Source organism: Oncorhynchus clarkii, chromosome 13, assembly GCF_045791955.1.
Source record: "Oncorhynchus clarkii lewisi isolate Uvic-CL-2024 chromosome 13, UVic_Ocla_1.0, whole genome shotgun sequence".
Taxonomy (NCBI): Eukaryota; Metazoa; Chordata; class Actinopteri; order Salmoniformes; family Salmonidae; genus Oncorhynchus; species Oncorhynchus clarkii.
The window spans coordinates 56968307-56977789 of NC_092159.1; the positions used below are offsets into that span (position 1 = coordinate 56968307).

The 9483-nt window shown below is 40.9% G+C and overlaps 1 pseudogene; it reads right to left on the minus strand.

The window, feature by feature from the left end:
- The window catches only part of LOC139365160 (cytochrome P450 2K1-like), a 129067-nt pseudogene that overhangs the window by 79083 nt on the left and 40501 nt on the right, over nt 1–9483 (minus strand).

Below are 9483 nucleotides of genomic sequence, written 5' to 3' on the forward strand. Positions count from 1 at the left end.
GGTTCTTACTGAAGAGCTCAGTGACTGTAAACGGATGCCACCTTTCCAACAAGTCAGTTTGTGAAATGTCTGCCCTGCCAGAGCTGCTGTAAGTGCTGTTATTGTGAAGTGGAAAGGCCTAGGAGCAACAACGTCTCAGCTGCGAAGTGGTAGGTCACACAAGGTCACAGAGTGGGACCGCTGAGTGCTGAAGCGCATAGCGTGTAAAAATCTGCTGTCCTCGGTTGCAACACTCACTACCAAGTTCCACACTGCCTCTGGAAGCAACATCAGCACAATAACTGTTCACCAGGAGCTTCATGAAATGGGTTTCCATGGCCGAGTACACAAGCCTAAGATCACCATGCGCAATGCCAAGGCTAGAGTGGTGTAAGGCTCACCGCCATTGGACCGGAGCAGTGGAAACGCGTTATCTGTATTGATGAATCACGTTTCACTCCCTGGCAGTCCAACTGATGAATCTGGATTTGGCGGATGCCAGGTGAATGCTACCTGTCCAATGCATAGTAGTGCCAACCGTAAAGTTTGGTGGAAATGGAATAATGGTCTGGGGCTGTTTTTGATGGTTCAGGCTTGGCTCCTTAGTTCCAGTGAAGGAAAATCTTAACGCTACAGCATTCTGCATTCAGATAATTCTGTGCTTCCAACTTTGTGGCACAAGTTTGGGGAAGGCTCTGTCCTGTTTCAGCATGACAATGCCCCCATGCACAAAGTGAGGTCCATACAGAAATGGTTTGTCGAGATCGGTGTGGAAGAACTTGACTGGCCTGCACAGAGCCCTGACATCAACCCCATCGAACACCTTTGGGATGAATTGGAATGCCGACTGTGAGCTAGGCCTAATTGCCCAACATCAGTGCCTGACCTCACTAATGCTCTTCTGGCTGAATGGAAGCAAGTCCCCGCAGCAATGTTCCAACATCTAGTGGAAAGCCTTCCCAGAAGAGTGGAGGCTGTTATAGCAGGAAAGGGGGGACCAACTCCATAATAATACCTATAATTTTGGAATGAGATGTTCAATGACATGTGTCCACATACTTTTGGTCATATAGTGTATGTTTCACTAATAAATATGTTGAAATGGAACCAAATCTGTTTCTGTCTTCAGTCCTTTTTAAATAGGCTAGATGGGCTATATTTATTGTCTACTACGGTATAGGTCGAATGTGATAGTCTGTCTATAACCAGCCTGAGTAGGCCTATAACTCCATTCCTATTCTATTCTAACTTGGAAATTAGTTATCAGGCTGGTTAATGCGATTCATGTCTGTTGAATATGGAAGAATCCTTCCTCATTCGGCCCCGCCCCAGCTACTCAGCCAATTAGGAGCCACTACTACGTTGTGGCGATGCGAAATAGTATGCCGTTTAAGTATGTGGTTTGCTAGTATGGGTATTCGGATGACGCCTGCCACAAGTATAGTATACATATCACTGTCCATGGTTCTGAAATTGTGATATGTCTATCAAAAATATTTTCTCAAGCAATCCGAGTTGGGCAGTTGGACATTTGAAAGTTGGTTATAAGGATCGGACCCTTTTATTTCGACATCCCCAAATCTAACTGCCTGTAGCTCAGGACCTTAAGCAAGGATATGCATATTCTTGGTACCATATGAAAGAAAACACTTTGAAGTTTGGTTTGTGGAAATGTGAAAGGAATGTAGGAGAATATAACATATTAGATCTGGTAAAAGATAATACAAAGAAAAAAACTAGTTTATTTTTATTTTTTTGTACCATCTTTGAAATGGTACAACATGTATTATTCCAAAATGTATTATTCCAGCCGACGTGCAATTTTGATTTTGGCCACTAGATGGCAACAGTATGTACAATGTTTTAGACTGATCCAATGAGCCATTGCATTTCTGTTCTTGTTGTATCAAGACTGCCCAAATGTGCCTAATTTGTTCATTAATAACTGTGCATGTTCAAAACTGTGCACTCTCCTCAAACAATAGCATGGTATTCTTTCAATGTAATAGCTACTGTAAATTGCACAGTGCAGTTAGATTAACAAGAATTTAAGCTTTCTGCCAATATCAGATATGTCTATGTCCTGGGACATTTTATTGTTACTTACAACCTCATGCTAATCGCATTAGCCTACTTTAGCTCAACCATCTCGCAGGGGACCCACCAATCCTGAAGAGGTTTTTAATAGCTTAAATCGTTTAAGCTCAAAATTGGCTAGATGGCTACGTGTGCAGCCAGATGTAAGTTTCAGCACAAACACTGATAGATATTCTACATTTCCTCAACCAAGATCAACCTCTCACAACACAAACTGAAAATAATTAAACAAATCTTCTTGATAAGAAACAGTTGGCAAAGTTGAATCTAAACCCAGCCAATGTACAAGCAAGTAGCGCATTGGCTGTGCATTGCAGTGAGTGTACACATGCTAGCTACCTAATTATCTAGATAAACACACGAGACAGACACGTTCCTGCTTGAGCATCCAGAACAAATTCCAGCCCTATCTTTATGATGCATTGATTCAGTACACCCTCTTCTCTTCAGTCAATGCAATTTTCCTCATGCTATTTTAATCCCAATTTGCGCTGACTGATCAACAGTGTCATGTTAGTTTTCAGTGTGTTCCCAGAAATCTGAACCCAGTAAGCAGTAAGCGTTCAAAATACGTCTATTCCAGATGTTGAAGTTGGGCTCATTTTAAGTTTTGAATGAAAGGTGAAAATACGTATTTTCCTGAAGTTTAAAATATGTATTTTCCTGATTTTTTGAGGAGGTTTGAATCCTGAGAAACCTGCATACACTTTGTTTATAGTACAATATACCAAAACTATGGGCTGGAAAATGTTGGTAGAGCATAGGTGGAGTAGGCATTTTGGTGCTTGTGAATTTCCTTTCTTTTTTGGTTTCAGACCAATGCCGTCTTCTAACTTAAAACATGTTTGTTTTAAAAACAGTATATATATATATATATATATATATATAGTACTACATTAATATAGTACTCACTCTAACCGACTATAACCACTCCAAACCTACACACCACCCCAAAATAGGTAATATTAAAGGTTTTGGTTTTTCCATATATGTTTTGAGGTTGGACTTCAGCACGTAGGGCGCACCAATTGGTGTCACCTCGTTAGTCAGTATGTGTTACACCTGTGTTGGTTGCTATCTTCTTAGAAGGAAGGTATTTCACCTGTGCTGGCCAAGGTGCAATTTAAGACTGGCTGTTACAGTGCTCCAGTTGTCTTGAGAGATGTGGAGGGTCAACACCTTTAATGGGCTCTCAGAAGATGATTTCTAGAAAAACATTATTTTGTCTGATTTCTTTGATTTGATTTTGCTCCACCTTTTTGGTTTGCTTCCTGTCTTTAAGAGTAATCAGAGACAGGGAGTTAAAACTATGGAGTATCCACATATGTGGGAGGGGCGTTATTGTCATATTTCCCAGCATGCTCTGTTGCAGGTAGATTCTTTGAATTGTTTGTTTCAATGTCTGTGTCTTCGCATGTATTGTACCAGTCTAAAGTTTGGACACACCTACTTATTCCAGGGTTTTTCTTTACTTGTACTATTTTCTGAATTGTAGAATAATAGTGAAGACATAAAAACTATGAAATAACACTTGGAATCATGTATTAACCATAAACGTGTCAAACAAATCAACATATATTTTATATTTGAGATTCTTCAAATTAGCCACCCTTTGCCTTGATGACAGCTTTGCACACATTCTCTCAACCAGCTTCATGAGGTTGTCACCTGGAATGCATTTCAATTAACAGGCGTTCCTTGTTAAAAGTTAATATGTGGAATTTCTTTCCTTAATGCGTTTCAGCCAATCAGTTGTGTTGTGGCAAGGTAGGGGTGGCATACAGAAGATAGCCCTATTTGGTAAAAGATCAAGCCCTTATTATGGCAAGATCAGCTCAACTGAGCAAGGAGAATGGACAGTCCATCATTACTTTAAGACATGAAGGTCAGTCAATCTGGAACGTTTCAAGAACTTTGAATATTTCCTCATGTGCAGTCGCAAAAACCATCTAGCACTAAGATGAAATTGGCTCTCATGAGGACTGCCACAGGAAAGGAAGACCCAGACTTACCTCTGCTGCAGAGGATAAGTTCATTGGAGTTACCAGCCTCAGAAATTGCAGCCCAAATAAATGCTTCACAGAGTTCAAATAATAGATGCATCTCCAGATCAACTGTTCAGATGAGACTGCATGAATCAGCCCTTCATGATCAAATTGCTGCAAAGAAACCACTACTAAAGGAAACCAATAATAAGAGATTTGCTTGGGCCATGAAACACGAGCAGTGGACATTAGACCGGTGGAAATCTGTCCTTTGGTCTGATGAGTTCAAATGGGAGATTTTTGGTTCCAACCGCTGTGTCTTTGTGAGACGGAGAGTAGTAGTAGTACCCACCGTGAAGCATGGAGGAGTAGGTATGATGGTGAGGGGGTGCTCAAAGCACACTTAACCAGCATGGCTACCACAGCATTCTGCAGCGAAACACTTTCCCATCTGGTTTGCGCTTAGTCCCACTGTGATTTTTATTGTGCGGCTGTCCGTGTCACATCCTGACCTTAGTTCCTTTTTTATGTCTCTATTTTAGTTTGGTCAGGGCGTGAGTTGGGGTGAGAATTTATGTTTTTGTTCTATGTTTTGTATTTCTGCTTTTGGCCTGGTATGGTTCCCAATCAGAGGCAGCTGTCAATCGTTGTTTCTGATTGAGAACCATACTTATGTAGCCTGTGTTCCCACTATGATTCGTGGGTAGTTATTTTCTGTTTAGTGTGTTGAAAAATTTGAAGTTCCGATTTTTGAATACCCAAATAAGATAACAAATATATACATGTTCTTAGTTTTGCTAATTCTCTTTCTGTTGGGCTTTGTGACAGGTAAAGCATTTGACACAACCCAGCCAATGAATTATGATGTCTCCAATGTAATCTCCAACATTGTGTATGGCAGCAGGTTTGAATACTCTGACCCCAAGATCCAAGCCAATGAGAACCTCAGAATTAGTGGCTCTGTTTCAATGCAGGTACATGATGTTTACTTTGTTTCTCACTCTTAGAGAATAATGCCAAACTGTTGACACTTGACTAAACCAGGAAAATAAATATTAAATTTGTTGTAGGCTACATTCATGCTTTACTTTTTGTTTATGGGAAGATAGTGGTACAACATGTTCCCATGGCTGGGGCCTTGGCTGAAAACCAATAAGCTTTTGTTAAAGAATATTGACAACAAGAAGGAAATGAGGGAGCTGGTGTGTGGGCTGAAGGACACCCAGAACTTCAACCGTGTATAAACGTTTTGATAATACAAGGGTTAAAATTCTTGAAATGAATAACTTGCATCTAAGGCAGGGGAGTCAAACTTATTCATTGGAGGGCCTACTGTCTGCAGGTTTTTGTTTTTTCCTTTCAATTAAACCCTAAACAACCAGGTGTGGGGAGTTCCTTACTAATAGTGATCTTAATTCATCAATTAAGTACAAGGGAGAAGCAAAAACCTGCAGACACTCGGCCCTCTGTGGAATGAGTTTGGCACCTGTGGTCTAGGGGTTCAGTGGGTATTGAGAAATAACTATATGGTCCATGTAATAGAGCAGGGCTCTCCAATCCAGTTCCGGGAGGTTTTCACTCCAACCTTAACTAGCACACCTTATTCAAATAATTAGCTGGTTGATAATCTGAATCAGGTTAGTTATAACTGGGGTTGTAGCGAAAACCTACTGGAGGGTAGCTCTCCAGGAACAAGGTTGGAGTTAAAACCTTACAGGACATTAGCGCTACTACAGGAACAGGGTTGGAGTTAAAATCTACAGGAGAGTAGCTCTACTACAGGAACAGGGTTGGAGTTAAAAACCTACAGGAGAGTAGCTCTACTACAGGAACAGGGTTGGAGTTAAAACCTACAGGAGAGTAGCTCTACTACAGGAACAGGGTTGGAGTTAAAACCTACAGTAGAGTAGCTCTACTACAGGAACAGGGTTGGAGTTAAAACCTACAGGAGAGTAGCTCTACTACAGGAACAGGGTTGGAGTTAAAAACCTACAGGAGAGTAGCTCTACTACAGGAACAGGGTTGGAGTTAAAACCTACAGGAGAGTAGCTCTACTACAGGAGCAGGGTTACAGTTAAAACCTACAGGAGAGTAGCTCTACTACAGGAGTAGGGTTACAGTTAAAACCTACAGGAGAGTAGCTCTACTACAGGAGTAGGGTTACAGTTAAAACCTACAGGAGAGTAGCTCTACTACAGGAACAGGGTTGGAGTTAAAACCTACAGGAGAGTAGCTCTACTACAGGAACAGGGTTGGAGTTAAAACCTACAGGAGAGTAGCTCTACTACAGGAACAGGGTTACAATTAAAACCTCACACCTCTAGGTGAGATTTCACCTTCCAGGGCATCATCTTCCACTTCATCAAGAAGGGGACGCTTGTTTCCTCGACTGACGTTTGTTCTACAAGACGGCAGTGAATGGGAGAGCTCACATACCTTTAACCCCGCCCACTTTCTGGATGAGAAAGATTGATTTGTTAAGAGGGATGCCTTCATGCCCTACTCTGCAGGCAATTCCAATGTTTGTTTCTTAATTTACACTATCATTCAGCAATTAACTCAATCATACATTCTATTGTGCTCATTACTTTGGCCCAGAGAGAGTTGAGGGGATGGACGGGTCTGTGAAAAATATAGATACATATAACACTAAGCGACTCATTCAGAATCCATCTATGGTGCTCTAACATTTTTGGCCATTGCTTTGACCCAGAGAGTTGATGGTATAGTTTGTTATAGAAATGTGTGTACAATTTGACATCTATTGATATGTCAACTATAGGAAATCTATGTAGACCTAATTGATATATGTTGTCAGAGAGAATATAGTAGACGGCATGTGTCAAAAAGTGATTGATGATCTATTTTTAGTGTCACTTGTTTATGCCCTTTTATGGACATCCTGGCCGGATGTTCTCACGCTATGGACATCCTGTCCGGATGTTCTCACGCTAACGAGTGAGTGCTTATGTAACATGATCGTGCAGTTGTTTCTTTGAAGTAAAGCATATTTTTGTAATAGAAATGTCCTGGTGATTGATGTGTTGTGTTGATTGACCTTGTTGAATGTGTTTGAACATTTGAAACATTTGGGAATTCATGTAGTGAATGGAGGAGACCGGAGTTTGACCATTTGAAACAGTTGGGTATTTATGTAGAGAATGGGGGAGGCCTGAGTTTGACCATTTGAAACAGTTGGTAAAGTTTATTCGTAAACTTATGGAGGGAGCTTGTGACCCCTTGTAAAATAAAAAAGTATTTTCCGGGTAGGTCTGCCTGAGTATAACTAAGTGTTAGACTTGTCCTATGACCAGTCTAACACTGATAAACCATAGAAAACTACAGAAAACATGTATCCTAGACCAATTCTAGGTGCATTGTGATTTGCCTTCAATAAATTAAATTCTGTCTCTCCCCCTTGGGGTGTGTGAGACCTGGCTGCATGGTTGGTGTCCGGTTACAAGCTGTGGGCTTACATTCAGAGAGAGAGAGAGAGAGCCAGGCCCCAAGACGTTCTTTCTAAGACAAATACATTTAGAATCGTTCCTACAACAAAATAATAATAGTAATAAGTTTAATTGGGGGTAGTAACATTTTTTAAGAAATAAAGGGTTAAAAAATGAAATGTACCTTTAATGAAATCTCAGGCTCTCTCTCTCTTCCTCTGGATTTATGTTTCTCCCTCAAAGGTTGTTTTTGTGTGTGTGTGTCTATGTGTGTGTGAGATAGGCAGGGTGCTAGGTTACAAGCAGAGAGAAACTTACTCGAAACATTATTTCTATGAACATAACACATTTAGAATCTCTCCTACAACATAATAATAGTAGTAACATGTTTAAATGGGGGTAGTAACATTTTGCAGGAAAAAAATAAAGGGTTTTAAAAAGAAGCATGTACTGTATTTACCTTCAACTAATGACAGCTCTTCCTCTGGTCTTCTGTCTCTTCCTCGGCCCTCTGGTTGCATCAAGTTACGAGCTGTGGATTTAGAAGCCCTGATCAAGGAGCAAAGGCATTATTTTATATGAACACAGTTCAAAAACAATTATACATAAACATTTAAAGGCTATTCAAATGTAGTATTGTGTTGTAATATGTAGGATTTATATAAATGTTTAGTAAGAAAACATTTGAGGTATAGCTTAATATTGCATAGTAACTTTTAATAATGGTAATGTGTTTAAATGCTGGTAGTAACATTTTTGAGGAAATGAAGGGTTTTAAAATGTAATTTACCTTTAATGAAATCTCAGGCGCTCTCTGTCTCTCTTCCTCTGGACCTGTGTGTGGGTGTGTATGCAACACCCACCGGTAGCAAGCGCTCCAGCAGGTATATTTCACTGGTCATCCCCAAAGCCAACACTTCCTTTACCGATCACTGTACCTGAACGTACACAGCCAATCTGTAAACAGCACACCCCACTACCTCATCCCCATATTGTTACTTATCCATTTGCTCTTTGGCACCCCAGTATCTCTACTTGCACATCATCATCTGCACATCTATCACTCCAGTGTTAACGCTAAATTGTCATTATTTCGTCATTGTATGCTGTAGCGTTAAGATTTCCCTTCACTGGAACTAAGGGACCTAGCCCAAACCATGAAAAACAGCCCCAGACCGTTATTCCTCCTCCACCAAAATGTACAGTTGGCACCATGCATTCGGGCAGGTAGCGTTCTACTGGCATCCGCCAAACCCAGATTCGTCCGCCGGTCTGCCAGATGGTGAAGCGTGATTCATCACTCCAGAGAACACGTTTCCACTGCTCCAGACTCCAATGGCGGCAAGCTTTACACCATGGTAATCTTAGGCTTGTGTGCATCTGCTCGGCCATGGGAACCCATTTCATGAAGCTCCCGACAAACAGTTAATGTGCTGAAGTTGCTTCCAGAGACAGTTTGGAACTCGGTAGTAAGTGCTGCAACCAATTTTTACGCTTCAGCACTCGGCAGTCCCGTGTGGTTTACCACTTCGAGGCTGAGCTGTTGTTGTTCCTAGACATTTCTACTTCACAATAACAGCACTTACAGTTGACCGGGGCAGCTCTAGGAGAAATTTGACAAACTTACTTGTTAGAAAGGTGGCATCCTATTACGGTTCACATTGAAAGTTACTGAGCTCTTCAGTAAGGCCATTCTACTGCCAATGTTTGTCTATGGAGATTGCATGGCTGTGTGCTTGATTTTTACACCTATCGGCAATGGGTGTGGCTGAAAGAGCCGAGACCACTAATTGGAAGGGGTGTCCACATACTTTTGCATATATAGTGTACTTCCTCCATAGAGATCCTGTTAGTATTCTAATTCTTTGAACACCTCTTGGCTTTTTGCCCACTATCACATTCTAACTATAGAATTAGAACATGTACCAACAGTTCAACCAAGTGTTTTGATCTAAATTGCAAGTCAAATCACAGTT